General features: G+C 63.6%; 6 non-coding genes across 6 annotated transcripts; all 6 read right to left on the bottom strand.

The window, feature by feature from the left end:
• Nucleotides 1-2,709: 2,709 nt before the first annotated feature.
• LOC142871051 (5S ribosomal RNA) lies at nucleotides 2,710-2,828 on the bottom strand. The gene has a single exon (XR_012919397.1). It is a non-coding gene; the product is annotated as a 5S ribosomal RNA (ribosomal RNA).
• Nucleotides 2,829-6,339: 3,511 nt separating this feature from the next.
• LOC142871341 (5S ribosomal RNA) lies at nucleotides 6,340-6,458 on the bottom strand. Its single transcript, XR_012919584.1, has one exon. It is a non-coding gene; the product is annotated as a 5S ribosomal RNA (ribosomal RNA).
• A 3,514-nt stretch (nucleotides 6,459-9,972) lies between these two features.
• On the bottom strand, nucleotides 9,973-10,091 carry LOC142871050 (5S ribosomal RNA). The gene has a single exon (XR_012919396.1). It is a non-coding gene; the product is annotated as a 5S ribosomal RNA (ribosomal RNA).
• A 3,509-nt stretch (nucleotides 10,092-13,600) lies between these two features.
• Nucleotides 13,601-13,719, bottom strand: LOC142871340 (5S ribosomal RNA). Its single transcript, XR_012919583.1, has one exon. It is a non-coding gene; the product is annotated as a 5S ribosomal RNA (ribosomal RNA).
• Nucleotides 13,720-17,228: 3,509 nt separating this feature from the next.
• Nucleotides 17,229-17,347, bottom strand: LOC142871049 (5S ribosomal RNA). Its single transcript, XR_012919395.1, has one exon. It is a non-coding gene; the product is annotated as a 5S ribosomal RNA (ribosomal RNA).
• Nucleotides 17,348-20,859: 3,512 nt separating this feature from the next.
• Nucleotides 20,860-20,978, bottom strand: LOC142871048 (5S ribosomal RNA). The gene has a single exon (XR_012919394.1). It is a non-coding gene; the product is annotated as a 5S ribosomal RNA (ribosomal RNA).
• Between the last annotated feature and the right edge of the window lie 525 nt (nucleotides 20,979-21,503).

Here is a 21,503-nt window from a genome sequence, read left to right as displayed (position 1 = left end):
TATTGGATTCCAGCTTCATTGAGGTCATTTCACTAATGAGTGCACCGGAAAGAGTTTCCTAATCCATCTGTGAGGGTGGCAACTGAAAGAGAATTTTAAAGCTGACAGAATAGGCGAGGAAAGGCATAGGAGATTTCCACACCCAGTAAGGAAGCCTTTCCCGAAATGGAAGAAAGAAACGAGCAAACAGAGACACCGGTAGCCCGCCAGGATCAGAGTCTGCCCCCGAGAGAAAGTACCCTGACCAGGTTCACCCGTGGGTGGGTGGCGAGCTAGCGGCATTCAGAAGAGCGAGGCCCGCAGTCTGTGCAGAAGACACCTGCACTCGGGTGTGTGTGGCGGCGCGATTCCCAAGCAGCTCCAGATGTTAAGCCAAGGAGAAGCCAGGGAGTTCCCAACGCCCCAGGTGTCCTCAGCCCACGACTGGCTGCTGGGGGAATGCGAAGCCCGGCTCCTTGTCTCAGAGCGGGACAACCAGGAGGTGTGACGTACACCCCGGGGTTCCCAGGAGGATCAGGCTGAAGCTGGGACTTGGCCTGAAAGTGTCCCCTCGCACGGCCACCCCCTTCCCCTTCCTGCTCCTCTACTCCTGGTGCCCCTCCATCCAGGGGCCAGACCTTAAAGAGTCACCCGCAAGAGAATCCTGGTCCCAAAGGAGCCTTCTGGGGGACCCGTGCTGAGAGAGGTTGTGGGCATGGCCCGCTGGGGCTCTGCCCGACCCAGGGCTGAGAGATGCAACCTCCCAGCTCTGGGTCCCTGCAGGGGAAGCGTTGGCAAGCACAGGGCCAGTCCTCCAAAGGCCCAGGTGCAGGGAGCCCAGGCCAAGCAGCCTGTGGAAGAAGCCACCCCGGGAACACGACTGCAGGCCACGGCCCTTCCCACCTCCTCCTCCTCCTCCTCCTCCTGCTCCTCCACCCCCCCCCCCCCGACCTCCCACCCCCACCCCCGACATGGCGCAGGGCTCAGAGACACCTCAGACACTTGCTACCCAAAGTGCAAAGGGCATCAGTTGCTCCTCCAAACCCCCCCCCGCCCAGCAGACCGCGTTGTCCAGCCAGCCCCCGGGCCTCCCTGGGGTGCCCAGCACAAAAGTGCAGACAACCACCGGACCCTCAATCTCAGTTTTCGGATGTTTTTGCCACTCTAAGGACCCGCAGGCCAGCTGGGCCTTCTGGCAGGACAGAGAGCCCCGGAATCCGACGTGGAGAGCTGGGTGTACGTCCCCACGAGGAGGCGGTCCCCACCTCCGCGGCTCTCCCCTTGCGGGGGGGGGGAAAAGCAGCCACGGGGCCTCAGAGAAGACACCAGGCTGGGCGCCCGCCCCACAGTGGGGGCACGTCCCCCGCAGGCCACTTAGCGACGGCCGCCGGCCGGCGGACGGTTGGGTGGCGCGAGACGCTGCGGCCGCCCTGCTACCGGGTTCCTGGGAGGGCGTCCTGGAACCAGCGTCCACACCAAGCCCTTGGAAGGCCCAGGCGACGGAGGAGCCCCGTCAGGCAGGGGCCGAGGACGGTGACGGCCCGGGCGGGGAGGAGCGTGTCAGGCAGGGGCAGAGGACGGTGACAGGTGACAGGCCGGGCGGGAAGGAGTCAGTCAGGCAGGGGCCGAGGAGGAGACGGGGCTGGGTAAGGGTTAGGGTTAGAGTCAGGGCACAAGTCACAATCGCAAAGACCTGGAAGCGACCCGAGTGCCCATCGACCCACGAGTGCGTAAATGAAATGTGGCGCGTGGACACCACGGAGTGCTATTCAGCTAGGAGGAGCAGCGGTGAGAGGGCACCTCTCGTGGTTCTCCTGGCCAGAGCTGGAACCCGTTCCAGTAAGCCAGGTAGCCCAAGAATGGACACACGAGCACCACGTGCTCGCGCTCACCAGCAAATGGGTACGAACCGACGGACACCCAAGTGGACACAGAGGAATCACCTTCATCGGGTGGGTGTCGGGCGGGTGGGGGGAGGGGATGGGCATACACCTCCATTAGGAATGGGGTGGGTGCGCACCGACTGGGGGATGGGCGCACTTGAGGCTCTGACCCGAGGGGGGAGGCTGGGAGAGGGCAACGTACCCGACCTTAACATTGGTACCCCCACAATACGCTGGAACAACATCAGAGGTTAATGAATAAGAACACAGGGGGGAGGGGGGCACGGGCAACACATGTCACCTTAATACTTGGACTCCCATCATCTGCTTGAAAAGAGAGAGAAAAGAAAATGCAATCATAGAGATAAGAGACACTTTTTAAACATAATGAATCCGAAGAGAAAAGTAAAAGGAGGCCTGTGGGGCAGGTCTGGGTGTGACTCCGGATCCCCCAACATCAGGTGCCACCACCAAAGATTCCTACGTGTAGCCCATAGAACCCCAAAAGCAACGGGACGAGTTCTGGTCACATACTCCCTCAAAATGACATCCTGGCCTTCTTCTGGAACTCCCTCCCCTCTCAGACTCTCAAGGTTTCCTCCAGCGTGTCGGTTCCCACGGAGCAGACCTTTGGTCTGAGACCTGACAGTCCAGAAGCCACGCATGCTGCCACGTGACGGCGGTGTCGCGGCTTGGGACAAGAGGAGGCCCCACGGTGCGGGCTGGGGCGCCAGGCACCGCGGCGGGCGCTGAGGGTGGGGGTGACCCCCGCCCCGGGCCGCCGCCTCGCTCCCAGAGAGGGGACAGAACAAGAGGCAAAACAAAAAAAAAAAAAAAAAAAAGAAGAAGCCTACGGCACCCGGTATTCCCAGGCGGTCTCCCATCCAAGTACTAACCAGGCCCGACCCTGCTTAGCTTCTGAGACCAGACGAGATCGGGCGCGTTCAGGGTGGTGTGGCCCTAGACGGCGGAGGGTGCCCCTGCCCCGCTCAAGAAGCCGAGCCTCTCTGCGCTTTCCCGCCGCCTCCTCCCGCCCCAGGCCCCGCGCCGGCGCTGACCCGCACCGGGCGGGCCTGTTGAGTTCACCGGCCGGGTCCGGCGGGCTCTGAGGGACGGGGGTGACAGGCGGGGTGGGGCGGGGCGGGCAGGGAGCGGCGGGCCGGGGTGGGGGGCTGTCTCTCTATACACACACACACACACACACACACACTCACACTCACACTCACTCACTCACACTCACACAAGATGCGCCTCCACGGCTGGACTCGCCAAGGTGGAGACCTTCCAGCCCCCTTCCTCTCCTCGCCTGGCCCACCCCCAGCTCGTGGCCGCCCCCGCCGCCGCCGCCGATTGCGCACGCGCGGGTCGCCCGCCCTTTGACCCCAGGCAGGGGCCGCCCTCCCCGACAACCCCTTTCAGCTGCGCCCCCCACCCTGTGGGTGGGCTGCCGCCTATTCCCCCGGGCCCGGGCTGGGGCACAGCGCATGGGGGAGGGGAGCGAGTGTATGGGGCGTCTCTCTCTCTCTCTAGGGATGTGTCCCATGGGTGGGGTGGCGTGGTTAGTGGGGCGCTGAAGAAATCAGTCCCCTCCATCTCCTACCTCTGGAAAACGCCCAAGCCCTTGGAGAACTGCCGGCAACGCGACCGTGGGGGCCGGGACCCTCCTCTGTGTCCTCCTGTGGCCCAGTCCAAGGGGCCTGGGCCTGGCCGGGGCTGCATTGGACCCCGACCCCCCTGGCGTGTGGACTCGCTAAAAATCGGCGATTAGATATTGGATTCCAGCTTCATTGAGGTCATTTCACTAATGAGTGCACCGGAAAGAGTTTCCTAATCCATCTGTGAGGGTGGCAACTGAAAGAGAATTTTAAAGCTGACAGAATAGGCGAGGAAAGGCATAGGAGATTTCCACACCCAGTAAGGAAGCCTTTCCCGAAATGGAAGAAAGAAACGAGCAAACAGAGACACCGGTAGCCCGCCAGGATCAGAGTCTGCCCCCGAGAGAAAGTACCCTGACCAGGTTCACCCGTGGGTGGGTGGCGAGCTAGCGGCATTCAGAAGAGCGAGGCCCGCAGTCTGTGCAGAAGACACCTGCACTCGGGTGTGTGTGGCGGCGCGATTCCCAAGCAGCTCCAGATGTTAAGCCAAGGAGAAGCCAGGGAGTTCCCAACGCCCCAGGTGTCCTCAGCCCACGACTGGCTGCTGGGGGAATGCGAAGCCCGGCTCCTTGTCTCAGAGCGGGACAACCAGGAGGTGTGACGTACACCCCGGGGTTCCCAGGAGGATCAGGCTGAAGCTGGGACTTGGCCTGAAAGTGTCCCCTCGCACGGCCACCCCCTTCCCCTTCCTGCTCCTCTACTCCTGGTGCCCCTCCATCCAGGGGCCAGACCTTAAAGAGTCACCCGCAAGAGAATCCTGGTCCCAAAGGAGCCTTCTGGGGGACCCGTGCTGAGAGAGGTTGTGGGCATGGCCCGCTGGGGCTCTGCCCGACCCAGGGCTGAGAGATGCAACCCCCCAGCTCTGGGTCCCTGCAGGGGAAGCGTTGGCAAGCACAGGGCCAGTCCTCCAAAGGCCCAGGTGCAGGGAGCCCAGGCCAAGCAGCCTGTGGAAGAAGCCACCCCGGGAACACGACTGCAGGCCACGGCCCTTCCCACCTCCTCCTCCTCCTCCTCCTCCTGCTCCTCCACCCCCCCCCCCCGACCTCCCACCCCCACCCCCGACATGGCGCAGGGCTCAGAGACACCTCAGACACTTGCTACCCAAAGTGCAAAGGGCATCAGTTGCTCCTCCAAACCCCCCCCCCGCCCAGCAGACCGCGTTGTCCAGCCAGCCCCCGGGCCTCCCTGGGGTGCCCAGCACAAAAGTGCAGACAACCACCGAACCCTCAATCTCAGTTTTCGGATGTTTTTGCCACTCTAAGGACCCGCAGGCCAGCTGGGCCTTCTGGCAGGACAGAGAGCCCCGGAATCCGACGTGGAGAGCTGGGTGTACGTCCCCACGAGGAGGCGGTCCCCACCTCCGCGGCTCTCCCCTTGCGGGGGGGGAAAAGCAGCCACGGGGCCTCAGAGAAGACACCAGGCTGGGCGCCCGCCCCACAGTGGGGGCACGTCCCCCGCAGGCCACTTAGCGACGGCCGCCGGCCGGCGGACGGTTGGGTGGCGCGAGACGCTGCGGCCGCCCTGCTACCGGGTTCCTGGGAGGGCGTCCTGGAACCAGCGTCCACACCAAGCCCTTGGAAGGCCCAGGCGACGGAGGAGCCCCGTCAGGCAGGGGCCGAGGACGGTGACGGCCCGGGCGGGGAGGAGCGTGTCAGGCAGGGGCAGAGGACGGTGACAGGTGACAGGCCGGGCGGGAAGGAGTCAGTCAGGCAGGGGCCGAGGAGGAGACGGGGCTGGGTAAGGGTTAGGGTTAGAGTCAGGGCACAAGTCACAATCGCAAAGACCTGGAAGCGACCCGAGTGCCCATCGACCCACGAGTGCGTAAATGAAATGTGGCGCGTGGACACCACGGAGTGCTATTCAGCTAGGAGGAGCAGCGGTGAGAGGGCACCTCTCGTGGTTCTCCTGGCCAGAGCTGGAACCCGTTCCAGTAAGCCAGGTAGCCCAAGAATGGACACACGAGCACCACGTGCTCGCGCTCACCAGCAAATGGGTACGAACCGACGGACACCCAAGTGGACACAGAGGAATCACCTTCATCGGGTGGGTGTCGGGCGGGTGGGGGGAGGGGATGGGCATACACCTCCATTAGGAATGGGGTGGGTGCGCACCGACTGGGGGATGGGCGCACTTGAGGCTCTGACCCGAGGGGGGAGGCTGGGAGAGGGCAACGTACCCGACCTTAACATTGGTACCCCCACAATACGCTGGAACAACATCAGAGGTTAATGAATAAGAACACAGGGGGGAGGGGGGCACGGGCAACACATGTCACCTTAATACTTGGACTCCCATCATCTGCTTGAAAAGAGAGAGAAAAGAAAATGCAATCATAGAGATAAGAGACACTTTTTAAACATAATGAATCCGAAGAGAAAAGTAAAAGGAGGCCTGTGGGGCAGGTCTGGGTGTGACTCCGGATCCCCCAACATCAGGTGCCACCACCAAAGATTCCTACGTGTAGCCCATAGAACCCCAAAAGCAACGGGACGAGTTCTGGTCACATACTCCCTCAAAATGACATCCTGGCCTTCTTCTGGAACTCCCTCCCCTCTCAGACTCTCAAGGTTTCCTCCAGCGTGTCGGTTCCCACGGAGCAGACCTTTGGTCTGAGACCTGACAGTCCAGAAGCCACGCATGCTGCCGCGTGACGGCGGTGTCGCGGCTTGGGACAAGAGGAGGCCCCACGGTGCGGGCTGGGGCGCCAGGCACCGCGGCGGGCGCTGAGGGTGGGGGTGACCCCCGCCCCGGGCCGCCGCCTCGCTCCCAGAGAGGGGACAGAACAAGAGGCAAAACAAAAAAAAAAAAAAAAAAAAAAAAGAAGCCTACGGCACCCGGTATTCCCAGGCGGTCTCCCATCCAAGTACTAACCAGGCCCGACCCTGCTTAGCTTCCGAGACCAGACGAGATCGGGCGCGTTCAGGGTGGTGTGGCCCTAGACGGCGGAGGGCGCCCCTGCCCCGCTCAAGAAGCCGAGCCTCTCTGCGCTTTCCCGCCGCCTCCTCCCGCCCCAGGCCCCGCGCCAGCGCTGACCCGCACCGGGCGGGCCTGTTGAGTTCACCGGCCGGGTCCGGCGGGCTCCGAGGGACGGGGGTGACAGGCGGGGTGGGGCGGGGCGGGCAGGGAGCGGCGGGCCGGGGTGGGGGGCTGTCTCTCTATACACACACACACACACACACACACACTCACACTCACACTCACTCACTCACACTCACACAAGATGCGCCTCCACGGCTGGACTCGCCAAGGTGGAGACCTTCCAGCCCCCTTCCTCTCCTCGCCTGGCCCACCCCCAGCTCGTGGCCGCCCCCGCCGCCGCCGCCGATTGCGCACGCGCGGGTCGCCCGCCCTTTGACCCCAGGCAGGGGCCGCCCTCCCCGACAACCCCTTTCAGCTGCGCCCCCCACCCTGTGGGTGGGCTGCCGCCTATTCCCCCGGGCCCGGGCTGGGGCACAGCGCATGGGGGAGGGGAGCGAGTGTATGGGGCGTCTCTCTCTCTCTCTAGGGATGTGTCCCATGGGTGGGGTGGCGTGGTTAGTGGGGCGCTGAAGAAATCAGTCCCCTCCATCTCCTACCTCTGGAAAACGCCCAAGCCCTTGGAGAACTGCCGGCAACGCGACCGTGGGGGCCGGGACCCTCCTCTGTGTCCTCCTGTGGCCCAGTCCAAGGGGCCTGGGCCTGGCCGGGGCTGCATTGGACCCCGACCCCCCTGGCGTGTGGACTCGCTAAAAATCGGCGATTAGATATTGGATTCCAGCTTCATTGAGGTCATTTCACTAATGAGTGCACCGGAAAGAGTTTCCTAATCCATCTGTGAGGGTGGCAACTGAAAGAGAATTTTAAAGCTGACAGAATAGGCGAGGAAAGGCATAGGAGATTTCCACACCCAGTAAGGAAGCCTTTCCCGAAATGGAAGAAAGAAACGAGCAAACAGAGACACCGGTAGCCCGCCAGGATCAGAGTCTGCCCCCGAGAGAAAGTACCCTGACCAGGTTCACCCGTGGGTGGGTGGCGAGCTAGCGGCATTCAGAAGAGCGAGGCCCGCAGTCTGTGCAGAAGACACCTGCACTCGGGTGTGTGTGGCGGCGCGATTCCCAAGCAGCTCCAGATGTTAAGCCAAGGAGAAGCCAGGGAGTTCCCAACGCCCCAGGTGTCCTCAGCCCACGACTGGCTGCTGGGGGAATGCGAAGCCCGGCTCCTTGTCTCAGAGCGGGACAACCAGGAGGTGTGACGTACACCCCGGGGTTCCCAGGAGGATCAGGCTGAAGCTGGGACTTGGCCTGAAAGTGTCCCCTCGCACGGCCACCCCCTTCCCCTTCCTGCTCCTCTACTCCTGGTGCCCCTCCATCCAGGGGCCAGACCTTAAAGAGTCACCCGCAAGAGAATCCTGGTCCCAAAGGAGCCTTCTGGGGGACCCGTGCTGAGAGAGGTTGTGGGCATGGCCCGCTGGGGCTCTGCCCGACCCAGGGCTGAGAGATGCAACCTCCCAGCTCTGGGTCCCTGCAGGGGAAGCGTTGGCAAGCACAGGGCCAGTCCTCCAAAGGCCCAGGTGCAGGGAGCCCAGGCCAAGCAGCCTGTGGAAGAAGCCACCCCGGGAACACGACTGCAGGCCACGGCCCTTCCCACCTCCTCCTCCTCCTCCTCCTCCTGCTCCTCCACCCCCCCCCCCCCGACCTCCCACCCCCACCCCCGACATGGCGCAGGGCTCAGAGACACCTCAGACACTTGCTACCCAAAGTGCAAAGGGCATCAGTTGCTCCTCCAAACCCCCCCCCGCCCAGCAGACCGCGTTGTCCAGCCAGCCCCCGGGCCTCCCTGGGGTGCCCAGCACAAAAGTGCAGACAACCACCGGACCCTCAATCTCAGTTTTCGGATGTTTTTGCCACTCTAAGGACCCGCAGGCCAGCTGGGCCTTCTGGCAGGACAGAGAGCCCCGGAATCCGACGTGGAGAGCTGGGTGTACGTCCCCACGAGGAGGCGGTCCCCACCTCCGCGGCTCTCCCCTTGCGGGGGGGGGGAAAAGCAGCCACGGGGCCTCAGAGAAGACACCAGGCTGGGCGCCCGCCCCACAGTGGGGGCACGTCCCCCGCAGGCCACTTAGCGACGGCCGCCGGCCGGCGGACGGTTGGGTGGCGCGAGACGCTGCGGCCGCCCTGCTACCGGGTTCCTGGGAGGGCGTCCTGGAACCAGCGTCCACACCAAGCCCTTGGAAGGCCCAGGCGACGGAGGAGCCCCGTCAGGCAGGGGCCGAGGACGGTGACGGCCCGGGCGGGGAGGAGCGTGTCAGGCAGGGGCAGAGGACGGTGACAGGTGACAGGCCGGGCGGGAAGGAGTCAGTCAGGCAGGGGCCGAGGAGGAGACGGGGCTGGGTAAGGGTTAGGGTTAGAGTCAGGGCACAAGTCACAATCGCAAAGACCTGGAAGCGACCCGAGTGCCCATCGACCCACGAGTGCGTAAATGAAATGTGGCGCGTGGACACCACGGAGTGCTATTCAGCTAGGAGGAGCAGCGGTGAGAGGGCACCTCTCGTGGTTCTCCTGGCCAGAGCTGGAACCCGTTCCAGTAAGCCAGGTAGCCCAAGAATGGACACACGAGCACCACGTGCTCGCGCTCACCAGCAAATGGGTACGAACCGACGGACACCCAAGTGGACACAGAGGAATCACCTTCATCGGGTGGGTGTCGGGCGGGTGGGGGGAGGGGATGGGCATACACCTCCATTAGGAATGGGGTGGGTGCGCACCGACTGGGGGATGGGCGCACTTGAGGCTCTGACCCGAGGGGGGAGGCTGGGAGAGGGCAACGTACCCGACCTTAACATTGGTACCCCCACAATACGCTGGAACAACATCAGAGGTTAATGAATAAGAACACAGGGGGGAGGGGGGCACGGGCAACACATGTCACCTTAATACTTGGACTCCCATCATCTGCTTGAAAAGAGAGAGAAAAGAAAATGCAATCATAGAGATAAGAGACACTTTTTAAACATAATGAATCCGAAGAGAAAAGTAAAAGGAGGCCTGTGGGGCAGGTCTGGGTGTGACTCCGGATCCCCCAACATCAGGTGCCACCACCAAAGATTCCTACGTGTAGCCCATAGAACCCCAAAAGCAACGGGACGAGTTCTGGTCACATACTCCCTCAAAATGACATCCTGGCCTTCTTCTGGAACTCCCTCCCCTCTCAGACTCTCAAGGTTTCCTCCAGCGTGTCGGTTCCCACGGAGCAGACCTTTGGTCTGAGACCTGACAGTCCAGAAGCCACGCATGCTGCCGCGTGACGGCGGTGTCGCGGCTTGGGACAAGAGGAGGCCCCACGGTGCGGGCTGGGGCGCCAGGCACCGCGGCGGGCGCTGAGGGTGGGGGTGACCCCCGCCCCGGGCCGCCGCCTCGCTCCCAGAGAGGGGACAGAACAAGAGGCAAAACAAAAAAAAAAAAAAAAAAAAAAGAAGAAGCCTACGGCACCCGGTATTCCCAGGCGGTCTCCCATCCAAGTACTAACCAGGCCCGACCCTGCTTAGCTTCTGAGACCAGACGAGATCGGGCGCGTTCAGGGTGGTGTGGCCCTAGACGGCGGAGGGCGCCCCTGCCCCGCTCAAGAAGCCGAGCCTCTCTGCGCTTCCCCGCCGCCTCCTCCCGCCCCAGGCCCCGCGCCGGCGCTGACCCGCACCGGGCGGGCCTGTTGAGTTCACCGGCCGGGTCCGGCGGGCTCCGAGGGACGGGGGTGACAGGCGGGGTGGGGCGGGGCGGGCAGGGAGCGGCGGGCCGGGGTGGGGGGCTGTCTCTCTATACACACACACACACACACACACACACTCACACTCACACTCACTCACTCACACTCACACAAGATGCGCCTCCACGGCTGGACTCGCCAAGGTGGAGACCTTCCAGCCCCCTTCCTCTCCTCGCCTGGCCCACCCCCAGCTCGTGGCCGCCCCCGCCGCCGCCGCCGATTGCGCACGCGCGGGTCGCCCGCCCTTTGACCCCAGGCAGGGGCCGCCCTCCCCGACAACCCCTTTCAGCTGCGCCCCCCACCCTGTGGGTGGGCTGCCGCCTATTCCCCCGGGCCCGGGCTGGGGCACAGCGCATGGGGGAGGGGAGCGAGTGTATGGGGCGTCTCTCTCTCTCTCTAGGGATGTGTCCCATGGGTGGGGTGGCGTGGTTAGTGGGGCGCTGAAGAAATCAGTCCCCTCCATCTCCTACCTCTGGAAAACGCCCAAGCCCTTGGAGAACTGCCGGCAACGCGACCGTGGGGGCCGGGACCCTCCTCTGTGTCCTCCTGTGGCCCAGTCCAAGGGGCCTGGGCCTGGCCGGGGCTGCATTGGACCCCGACCCCCCTGGCGTGTGGACTCGCTAAAAATCGGCGATTAGATATTGGATTCCAGCTTCATTGAGGTCATTTCACTAATGAGTGCACCGGAAAGAGTTTCCTAATCCATCTGTGAGGGTGGCAACTGAAAGAGAATTTTAAAGCTGACAGAATAGGCGAGGAAAGGCATAGGAGATTTCCACACCCAGTAAGGAAGCCTTTCCCGAAATGGAAGAAAGAAACGAGCAAACAGAGACACCGGTAGCCCGCCAGGATCAGAGTCTGCCCCCGAGAGAAAGTACCCTGACCAGGTTCACCCGTGGGTGGGTGGCGAGCTAGCGGCATTCAGAAGAGCGAGGCCCGCAGTCTGTGCAGAAGACACCTGCACTCGGGTGTGTGTGGCGGCGCGATTCCCAAGCAGCTCCAGATGTTAAGCCAAGGAGAAGCCAGGGAGTTCCCAACGCCCCAGGTGTCCTCAGCCCACGACTGGCTGCTGGGGGAATGCGAAGCCCGGCTCCTTGTCTCAGAGCGGGACAACCAGGAGGTGTGACGTACACCCCGGGGTTCCCAGGAGGATCAGGCTGAAGCTGGGACTTGGCCTGAAAGTGTCCCCTCGCACGGCCACCCCCTTCCCCTTCCTGCTCCTCTACTCCTGGTGCCCCTCCATCCAGGGGCCAGACCTTAAAGAGTCACCCGCAAGAGAATCCTGGTCCCAAAGGAGCCTTCTGGGGGACCCGTGCTGAGAGAGGTTGTGGGCATGGCCCGCTGGGGCTCTGCCCGACCCAGGGCTGAGAGATGCAACCCCCCAGCTCTGGGTCCCTGCAGGGGAAGCGTTGGCAAGCACAGGGCCAGTCCTCCAAAGGCCCAGGTGCAGGGAGCCCAGGCCAAGCAGCCTGTGGAAGAAGCCACCCCGGGAACACGACTGCAGGCCACGGCCCTTCCCACCTCCTCCTCCTCCTCCTCCTCCTGCTCCTCCACCCCCCCCCCCGACCTCCCACCCCCACCCCCGACATGGCGCAGGGCTCAGAGACACCTCAGACACTTGCTACCCAAAGTGCAAAGGGCATCAGTTGCTCCTCCAAACCCCCCCCCCGCCCAGCAGACCGCGTTGTCCAGCCAGCCCCCGGGCCTCCCTGGGGTGCCCAGCACAAAAGTGCAGACAACCACCGAACCCTCAATCTCAGTTTTCGGATGTTTTTGCCACTCTAAGGACCCGCAGGCCAGCTGGGCCTTCTGGCAGGACAGAGAGCCCCGGAATCCGACGTGGAGAGCTGGGTGTACGTCCCCACGAGGAGGCGGTCCCCACCTCCGCGGCTCTCCCCTTGCGGGGGGGGAAAAGCAGCCACGGGGCCTCAGAGAAGACACCAGGCTGGGCGCCCGCCCCACAGTGGGGGCACGTCCCCCGCAGGCCACTTAGCGACGGCCGCCGGCCGGCGGACGGTTGGGTGGCGCGAGACGCTGCGGCCGCCCTGCTACCGGGTTCCTGGGAGGGCGTCCTGGAACCAGCGTCCACACCAAGCCCTTGGAAGGCCCAGGCGACGGAGGAGCCCCGTCAGGCAGGGGCCGAGGACGGTGACGGCCCGGGCGGGGAGGAGCGTGTCAGGCAGGGGCAGAGGACGGTGACAGGTGACAGGCCGGGCGGGAAGGAGTCAGTCAGGCAGGGGCCGAGGAGGAGACGGGGCTGGGTAAGGGTTAGGGTTAGAGTCAGGGCACAAGTCACAATCGCAAAGACCTGGAAGCGACCCGAGTGCCCATCGACCCACGAGTGCGTAAATGAAATGTGGCGCGTGGACACCACGGAGTGCTATTCAGCTAGGAGGAGCAGCGGTGAGAGGGCACCTCTCGTGGTTCTCCTGGCCAGAGCTGGAACCCGTTCCAGTAAGCCAGGTAGCCCAAGAATGGACACACGAGCACCACGTGCTCGCGCTCACCAGCAAATGGGTACGAACCGACGGACACCCAAGTGGACACAGAGGAATCACCTTCATCGGGTGGGTGTCGGGCGGGTGGGGGGAGGGGATGGGCATACACCTCCATTAGGAATGGGGTGGGTGCGCACCGACTGGGGGATGGGCGCACTTGAGGCTCTGACCCGAGGGGGGAGGCTGGGAGAGGGCAACGTACCCGACCTTAACATTGGTACCCCCACAATACGCTGGAACAACATCAGAGGTTAATGAATAAGAACACAGGGGGGAGGGGGGCACGGGCAACACATGTCACCTTAATACTTGGACTCCCATCATCTGCTTGAAAAGAGAGAGAAAAGAAAATGCAATCATAGAGATAAGAGACACTTTTTAAACATAATGAATCCGAAGAGAAAAGTAAAAGGAGGCCTGTGGGGCAGGTCTGGGTGTGACTCCGGATCCCCCAACATCAGGTGCCACCACCAAAGATTCCTACGTGTAGCCCATAGAACCCCAAAAGCAACGGGACGAGTTCTGGTCACATACTCCCTCAAAATGACATCCTGGCCTTCTTCTGGAACTCCCTCCCCTCTCAGACTCTCAAGGTTTCCTCCAGCGTGTCGGTTCCCACGGAGCAGACCTTTGGTCTGAGACCTGACAGTCCAGAAGCCACGCATGCTGCCGCGTGACGGCGGTGTCGCGGCTTGGGACAAGAGGAGGCCCCACGGTGCGGGCTGGGGCGCCAGGCACCGCGGCGGGCGCTGAGGGTGGGGGTGACCCCCGCCCCGGGCCGCCGCCTCGCTCCCAGAGAGGGGACAGAACAAGAGGCAAAACAAAAAAAAAAAAAAAAAAAAGAAGAAGCCTACGGCACCCGGTATTCCCAGGCGGTCTCCCATCCAAGTACTAACCAGGCCCGACCCTGCTTAGCTTCCGAGACCAGACGAGATCGGGCGCGTTCAGGGTGGTGTGGCCCTAGACGGCGGAGGGCGCCCCTGCCCCGCTCAAGAAGCCGAGCCTCTCTGCGCTTTCCCGCCGCCTCCTCCCGCCCCAGGCCCCGCGCCAGCGCTGACCCGCACCGGGCGGGCCTGTTGAGTTCACCGGCCGGGTCCGGCGGGCTCCGAGGGACGGGGGTGACAGGCGGGGTGGGGCGGGGCGGGCAGGGAGCGGCGGGCCGGGGTGGGGGGCTGTCTCTCTATACACACACACACACACACACACACACTCACACTCACACTCACTCACTCACACTCACACAAGATGCGCCTCCACGGCTGGACTCGCCAAGGTGGAGACCTTCCAGCCCCCTTCCTCTCCTCGCCTGGCCCACCCCCAGCTCGTGGCCGCCCCCGCCGCCGCCGCCGATTGCGCACGCGCGGGTCGCCCGCCCTTTGACCCCAGGCAGGGGCCGCCCTCCCCGACAACCCCTTTCAGCTGCGCCCCCCACCCTGTGGGTGGGCTGCCGCCTATTCCCCCGGGCCCGGGCTGGGGCACAGCGCATGGGGGAGGGGAGCGAGTGTATGGGGCGTCTCTCTCTCTCTCTAGGGATGTGTCCCATGGGTGGGGTGGCGTGGTTAGTGGGGCGCTGAAGAAATCAGTCCCCTCCATCTCCTACCTCTGGAAAACGCCCAAGCCCTTGGAGAACTGCCGGCAACGCGACCGTGGGGGCCGGGACCCTCCTCTGTGTCCTCCTGTGGCCCAGTCCAAGGGGCCTGGGCCTGGCCGGGGCTGCATTGGACCCCGACCCCCCTGGCGTGTGGACTCGCTAAAAATCGGCGATTAGATATTGGATTCCAGCTTCATTGAGGTCATTTCACTAATGAGTGCACCGGAAAGAGTTTCCTAATCCATCTGTGAGGGTGGCAACTGAAAGAGAATTTTAAAGCTGACAGAATAGGCGAGGAAAGGCATAGGAGATTTCCACACCCAGTAAGGAAGCCTTTCCCGAAATGGAAGAAAGAAACGAGCAAACAGAGACACCGGTAGCCCGCCAGGATCAGAGTCTGCCCCCGAGAGAAAGTACCCTGACCAGGTTCACCCGTGGGTGGGTGGCGAGCTAGCGGCATTCAGAAGAGCGAGGCCCGCAGTCTGTGCAGAAGACACCTGCACTCGGGTGTGTGTGGCGGCGCGATTCCCAAGCAGCTCCAGATGTTAAGCCAAGGAGAAGCCAGGGAGTTCCCAACGCCCCAGGTGTCCTCAGCCCACGACTGGCTGCTGGGGGAATGCGAAGCCCGGCTCCTTGTCTCAGAGCGGGACAACCAGGAGGTGTGACGTACACCCCGGGGTTCCCAGGAGGATCAGGCTGAAGCTGGGACTTGGCCTGAAAGTGTCCCCTCGCACGGCCACCCCCTTCCCCTTCCTGCTCCTCTACTCCTGGTGCCCCTCCATCCAGGGGCCAGACCTTAAAGAGTCACCCGCAAGAGAATCCTGGTCCCAAAGGAGCCTTCTGGGGGACCCGTGCTGAGAGAGGTTGTGGGCATGGCCCGCTGGGGCTCTGCCCGACCCAGGGCTGAGAGATGCAACCTCCCAGCTCTGGGTCCCTGCAGGGGAAGCGTTGGCAAGCACAGGGCCAGTCCTCCAAAGGCCCAGGTGCAGGGAGCCCAGGCCAAGCAGCCTGTGGAAGAAGCCACCCCGGGAACACGACTGCAGGCCACGGCCCTTCCCACCTCCTCCTCCTCCTCCTCCTCCTGCTCCTCCACCCCCCCCCGACCTCCCACCCCCACCCCCGACATGGCGCAGGGCTCAGAGACACCTCAGACACTTGCTACCCAAAGTGCAAAGGGCATCAGTTGCTCCTCCAAACCCCCCCCCGCCCAGCAGACCGCGTTGTCCAGCCAGCCCCCGGGCCTCCCTGGGGTGCCCAGCACAAAAGTGCAGACAACCACCGGACCCTCAATCTCAGTTTTCGGATGTTTTTGCCACTCTAAGGACCCGCAGGCCAGCTGGGCCTTCTGGCAGGACAGAGAGCCCCGGAATCCGACGTGGAGAGCTGGGTGTACGTCCCCACGAGGAGGCGGTCCCCACCTCCGCGGCTCTCCCCTTGCGGGGGGGGGGAAAAGCAGCCACGGGGCCTCAGAGAAGACACCAGGCTGGGCGCCCGCCCCACAGTGGGGGCACGTCCCCCGCAGGCCACTTAGCGACGGCCGCCGGCCGGCGGACGGTTGGGTGGCGCGAGACGCTGCGGCCGCCCTGCTACCGGGTTCCTGGGAGGGCGTCCTGGAACCAGCGTCCACACCAAGCCCTTGGAAGGCCCAGGCGACGGAGGAGCCCCGTCAGGCAGGGGCCGAGGACGGTGACGGCCCGGGCGGGGAGGAGCGTGTCAGGCAGGGGCAGAGGACGGTGACAGGTGACAGGCCGGGCGGGAAGGAGTCAGTCAGGCAGGGGCCGAGGAGGAGACGGGGCTGGGTAAGGGTTAGGGTTAGAGTCAGGGCACAAGTCACAATCGCAAAGACCTGGAAGCGACCCGAGTGCCCATCGACCCACGAGTGCGTAAATGAAATGTGGCGCGTGGACACCACGGAGTGCTATTCAGCTAGGAGGAGCAGCGGTGAGAGGGCACCTCTCGTGGTTCTCCTGGCCAGAGCTGGAACCCGTTCCAGTAAGCCAGGTAGCCCAAGAATGGACACACGAGCACCACGTGCTCGCGCTCACCAGCAAATGGGTACGAACCGACGGACACCCAAGTGGACACAGAGGAATCACCTTCATCGGGTGGGTGTCGGGCGGGTGGGGGGAGGGGATGGGCATACACCTCCATTAGGAATGGGGTGGGTGCGCACCGACTGGGGGATGGGCGCACTTGAGGCTCTGACCCGAGGGGGGAGGCTGGGAGAGGGCAACGTACCCGACCTTAACATTGGTACCCCCACAATACGCTGGAACAACATCAGAGGTTAATGAATAAGAACACAGGGGGGAGGGGGGCACGGGCAACACATGTCACCTTAATACTTGGACTCCCATCATCTGCTTGAAAAGAGAGAGAAAAGAAAATGCAATCATAGAGATAAGAGACACTTTTTAAACATAATGAATCCGAAGAGAAAAGTAAAAGGAGGCCTGTGGGGCAGGTCTGGGTGTGACTCCGGATCCCCCAACATCAGGTGCCACCACCAAAGATTCCTACGTGTAGCCCATAGAACCCCAAAAGCAACGGGACGAGTTCTGGTCACATACTCCCTCAAAATGACATCCTGGCCTTCTTCTGGAACTCCCTCCCCTCTCAGACTCTCAAGGTTTCCTCCAGCGTGTCGGTTCCCACGGAGCAGACCTTTGGTCTGAGACCTGACAGTCCAGAAGCCACGCATGCTGCCGCGTGACGGCGGTGTCGCGGCTTGGGACAAGAGGAGGCCCCACGGTGCGGGCTGGGGCGCCAGGCACCGCGGCGGGCGCTGAGGGTGGGGGTGACCCCCGCCCCGGGCCGCCGCCTCGCTCCCAGAGAGGGGACAGAACAAGAGGCAAAACAAAAAAAAAAAAAAAAAAAAAGAAGAAGCCTACGGCACCCGGTATTCCCAGGCGGTCTCCCATCCAAGTACTAACCAGGCCCGACCCTGCTTAGCTTCTGAGACCAGACGAGATCGGGCGCGTTCAGGGTGGTGTGGCCCTAGACGGCGGAGGGCGCCCCTGCCCCGCTCAAGAAGCCGAGCCTCTCTGCGCTTCCCCGCCGCCTCCTCCCGCCCCAGGCCCCGCGCCGGCGCTGACCCGCACCGGGCGGGCCTGTTGAGTTCACCGGCCGGGTCTGGCGGGCTCCGAGGGACGGGGGTGACAGGCGGGGTGGGGCGGGGCGGGCAGGGAGCGGCGGGCCGGGGTGGGGGGCTGTCTCTCTATACACACACACACACACACACACACACTCACACTCACACTCACTCACTCACACTCACACAAGATGCGCCTCCACGGCTGGACTCGCCAAGGTGGAGACCTTCCAGCCCCCTTCCTCTCCTCGCCTGGCCCACCCCCAGCTCGTGGCCGCCGCCGCCGCCGCCGCCGATTGCGCACGCGCGGGTCGCCCGCCCTTTGACCCCAGGCAGGGGCCGCCCTCCCCGACAACCCCTTTCAGCTGCGCCCCCCACCCTGTGGGTGGGCTGCCGCCTATTCCCCCGGGCCCGGGCTGGGGCACAGCGCATGGGGGAGGGGAGCGAGTGTATGGGGCGTCTCTCTCTCTCTCTAGGGATGTGTCCCATGGGTGGGGTGGCGTGGTTAGTGGGGCGCTGAAGAAATCAGTCCCCTCCATCTCCTACCTCTGGAAAACGCCCAAGCCCTTGGAGAACTGCCGGCAACGCGACCGTGGGGGCCGGGACCCTCCTCTGTGTCCTCCTGTGGCCCAGTCCAAGGGGCCTGGGCCTGGCCGGGGCTGCATTGGACCCCGACCCCCCTGGCGTGTGGACTCGCTAAAAATCGGCGATTAGATATTGGATTCCAGCTTCATTGAGGTCATTTCACTAATGAGTGCACCGGAAAGAGTTTCCTAATCCATCTGTGAGGGTGGCAACTGAAAGAGAATTTTAAAGCTGACAGAATAGGCGAGGAAAGGCATAGGAGATTTCCACACCCAGTAAGGAAGCCTTTCCCGAAATGGAAGAAAGAAACGAGCAAACAGAGACACCGGTAGCCCGCCAGGATCAGAGTCTGCCCCCGAGAGAAAGTACCCTGACCAGGTTCACCCGTGGGTGGGTGGCGAGCTAGCGGCATTCAGAAGAGCGAGGCCCGCAGTCTGTGCAGAAGACACCTGCACTCGGGTGTGTGTGGCGGCGCGATTCCCAAGCAGCTCCAGATGTTAAGCCAAGGAGAAGCCAGGGAGTTCCCAACGCCCCAGGTGTCCTCAGCCCACGACTGGCTGCTGGGGGAATGCGAAGCCCGGCTCCTTGTCTCAGAGCGGGACAACCAGGAGGTGTGACGTACACCCCGGGGTTCCCAGGAGGATCAGGCTGAAGCTGGGACTTGGCCTGAAAGTGTCCCCTCGCACGGCCACCCCCTTCCCCTTCCTGCTCCTCTACTCCTGGTGCCCCTCCATCCAGGGGCCAGACCTTAAAGAGTCACCCGCAAGAGAATCCTGGTCCCAAAGGAGCCTTCTGGGGGACCCGTGCTGAGAGAGGTTGTGGGCATGGCCCGCTGGGGCTCTGCCCGACCCAGGGCTGAGAGATGCAACCCCCCAGCTCTGGGTCCCTGCAGGGGAAGCGTTGGCAAGCACAGGGCCAGTCCTCCAAAGGCCCAGGTGCAGGGAGCCCAGGCCAAGCAGCCTGTGGAAGAAGCCACCCCGGGAACACGACTGCAGGCCACGGCCCTTCCCACCTCCTCCTCCTCCTCCTCCTCCTGCTCCTCCACCCCCCCCCCCCCCGACCTCCCACCCCCACCCCCGACATGGCGCAGGGCTCAGAGACACCTCAGACACTTGCTACCCAAAGTGCAAAGGGCATCAGTTGCTCCTCCAAACCCCCCCCCCGCCCAGCAGACCGCGTTGTCCAGCCAGCCCCCGGGCCTCCCTGGGGTGCCCAGCACAAAAGTGCAGACAACCACCGGACCCTCAATCTCAGTTTTCGGATGTTTTTGCCACTCTAAGGACCCGCAGGCCAGCTGGGCCTTCTGGCAGGACAGAGAGCCCCGGAATCCGACGTGGAGAGCTGGGTGTACGTCCCCACGAGGAGGCGGTCCCCACCTCCGCGGCTCTCCCCTTGCGGGGGGGGAAAAGCAGCCACGGGGCCTCAGAGAAGACACCAGGCTGGGCGCCCGCCCCACAGTGGGGGCACGTCCCCCGCAGGCCACTTAGCGACGGCCGCCGGCCGGCGGACGGTTGGGTGGCGCGAGACGCTGCGGCCGCCCTGCTACCGGGTTCCTGGGAGGGCGTCCTGGAACCAGCGTCCACACCAAGCCCTTGGAAGGCCCAGGCGACGGAGGAGCCCCGTCAGGCAGGGGCCGAGGACGGTGACGGCCCGGGCGGGGAGGAGCGTGTCAGGCAGGGGCAGAGGACGGTGACAGGTGACAGGCCGGGCGGGAAGGAGTCAGTCAGGCAGGGGCCGAGGAGGAGACGGGGCTGGGTAAGGGTTAGGGTTAGAGTCAGGGCACAAGTCACAATCGCAAAGACCTGGAAGCGACCCGAGTGCCCATCGACCCACGAGTGCGTAAATGAAATGTGGCGCGTGGACACCACGGAGTGCTATTCAGCTAGGAGGAGCAGCGGTGAGAGGGCACCTCTCGTGGTTCTCCTGGCCAGAGCTGGAACCCGTTCCAGTAAGCCAGGTAGCCCAAGAATGGACACACGAGCACCACGTGCTCGCGCTCACCAGCAAATGGGTACGAACCGACGGACACCCAAGTGGACACAGAGGAATCACCTTCATCGGGTGGGTGTCGGGCGGGTGGGGGGAGGGGATGGGCATACACCTCCATTAGGAATGGGGTGGGTGCGCACCGACTGGGGGATGGGCGCACTTGAGGCTCTGACCCGAGGGGGGAGGCTGGGAGAGGGCAACGTACCCGACCTTAACATTGGTACCCCCACAATACGCTGGAACAACATCAGAGGTTAATGAATAAGAACACAGGGGGGAGGGGGGCACGGGCAACACATGTCACCTTAATACTTGGACTCCCATCATCTGCTTGAAAAGAGAGAGAAAAGAAAATGCAATCATAGAGATAAGAGACACTTTTTAAACATAATGAATCCGAAGAGAAAAGTAAAAGGAGGCCTGTGGGGCAGGTCTGGGTGTGACTCCGGATCCCCCAACATCAGGTGCCACCACCAAAGATTCCTACGTGTAGCCCATAGAACCCCAAAAGCAACGGGACGAGTTCTGGTCACATACTCCCTCAAAATGACATCCTGGCCTTCTTCTGGAACTCCCTCCCCTCTCAGACTCTCAAGGTTTCCTCCAGCGTGTCGGTTCCCACGGAGCAGACCTTTGGTCTGAGACCTGACAGTCCAGAAGCCACGCATGCTGCCGCGTGACGGCGGTGTCGCGGCTTGGGACAAGAGGAGGCCCCACGGTGCGGGCTGGGGCGCCAGGCACCGCGGCGGGCGCTGAGGGTGGGGGTGACCCCCGCCCCGGGCCGCCGCCTCGCTCCCAGAGAGGGGACAGAACAAGAGGCAAAACAAAAAAAAAAAAAAAAAAAAGAAGAAGCCTACGGCACCCGGTATTCCCAGGCGGTCTCCCATCCAAGTACTAACCAGGCCCGACCCTGCTTAGCTTCTGAGACCAGACGAGATCGGGCGCGTTCAGGGTGGTGTGGCCCTAGACGGCGGAGGGCGCCCCTGCCCCGCTCAAGAAGCCGAGCCTCTCTGCGCTTTCCCGCCGCCTCCTCCCGCCCCAGGCCCCGCGCCGGCGCTGACCCGCACCGGGCGGGCCTGTTGAGTTCACCGGCCGGGTCCGGCGGGCTCCGAGGGACGGGGGTGACAGGCGGGGTGGGGCGGGGCGGGCAGGGAGCGGCGGGCCGGGGTGGGGGGCTGTCTCTCTATACACACACACACACACACACACACACTCACACTCACACTCACTCACTCACACTCACACAAGATGCGCCTCCACGGCTGGACTCGCCAAGGTGGAGACCTTCCAGCCCCCTTCCTCTCCTCGCCTGGCCCACCCCCAGCTCGTGGCCGCCCCCGCCGCCGCCCGCCGATTGCGCACGCGCGGGTCGCCCGCCCTTTGACCCCAGGCAGGGGCCGCCCTCCCCGACAACCCCTTTCAGCTGCGCCCCCCACCCTGTGGGTGGGCTGCCGCCTATTCCCCCGGGCCCGGGCTGGGGCACAGCGCATGGGG

The sequence above is a fragment of the Microcebus murinus genome, chromosome 5 (assembly GCF_040939455.1).
Source record: "Microcebus murinus isolate Inina chromosome 5, M.murinus_Inina_mat1.0, whole genome shotgun sequence".
Lineage (NCBI taxonomy): Eukaryota > Metazoa > Chordata > Mammalia > Primates > Cheirogaleidae > Microcebus > Microcebus murinus.
The sequence above is the reverse complement of the archived record's forward strand: the minus strand, read 5'-3'. Positions and strand labels throughout refer to the sequence as shown.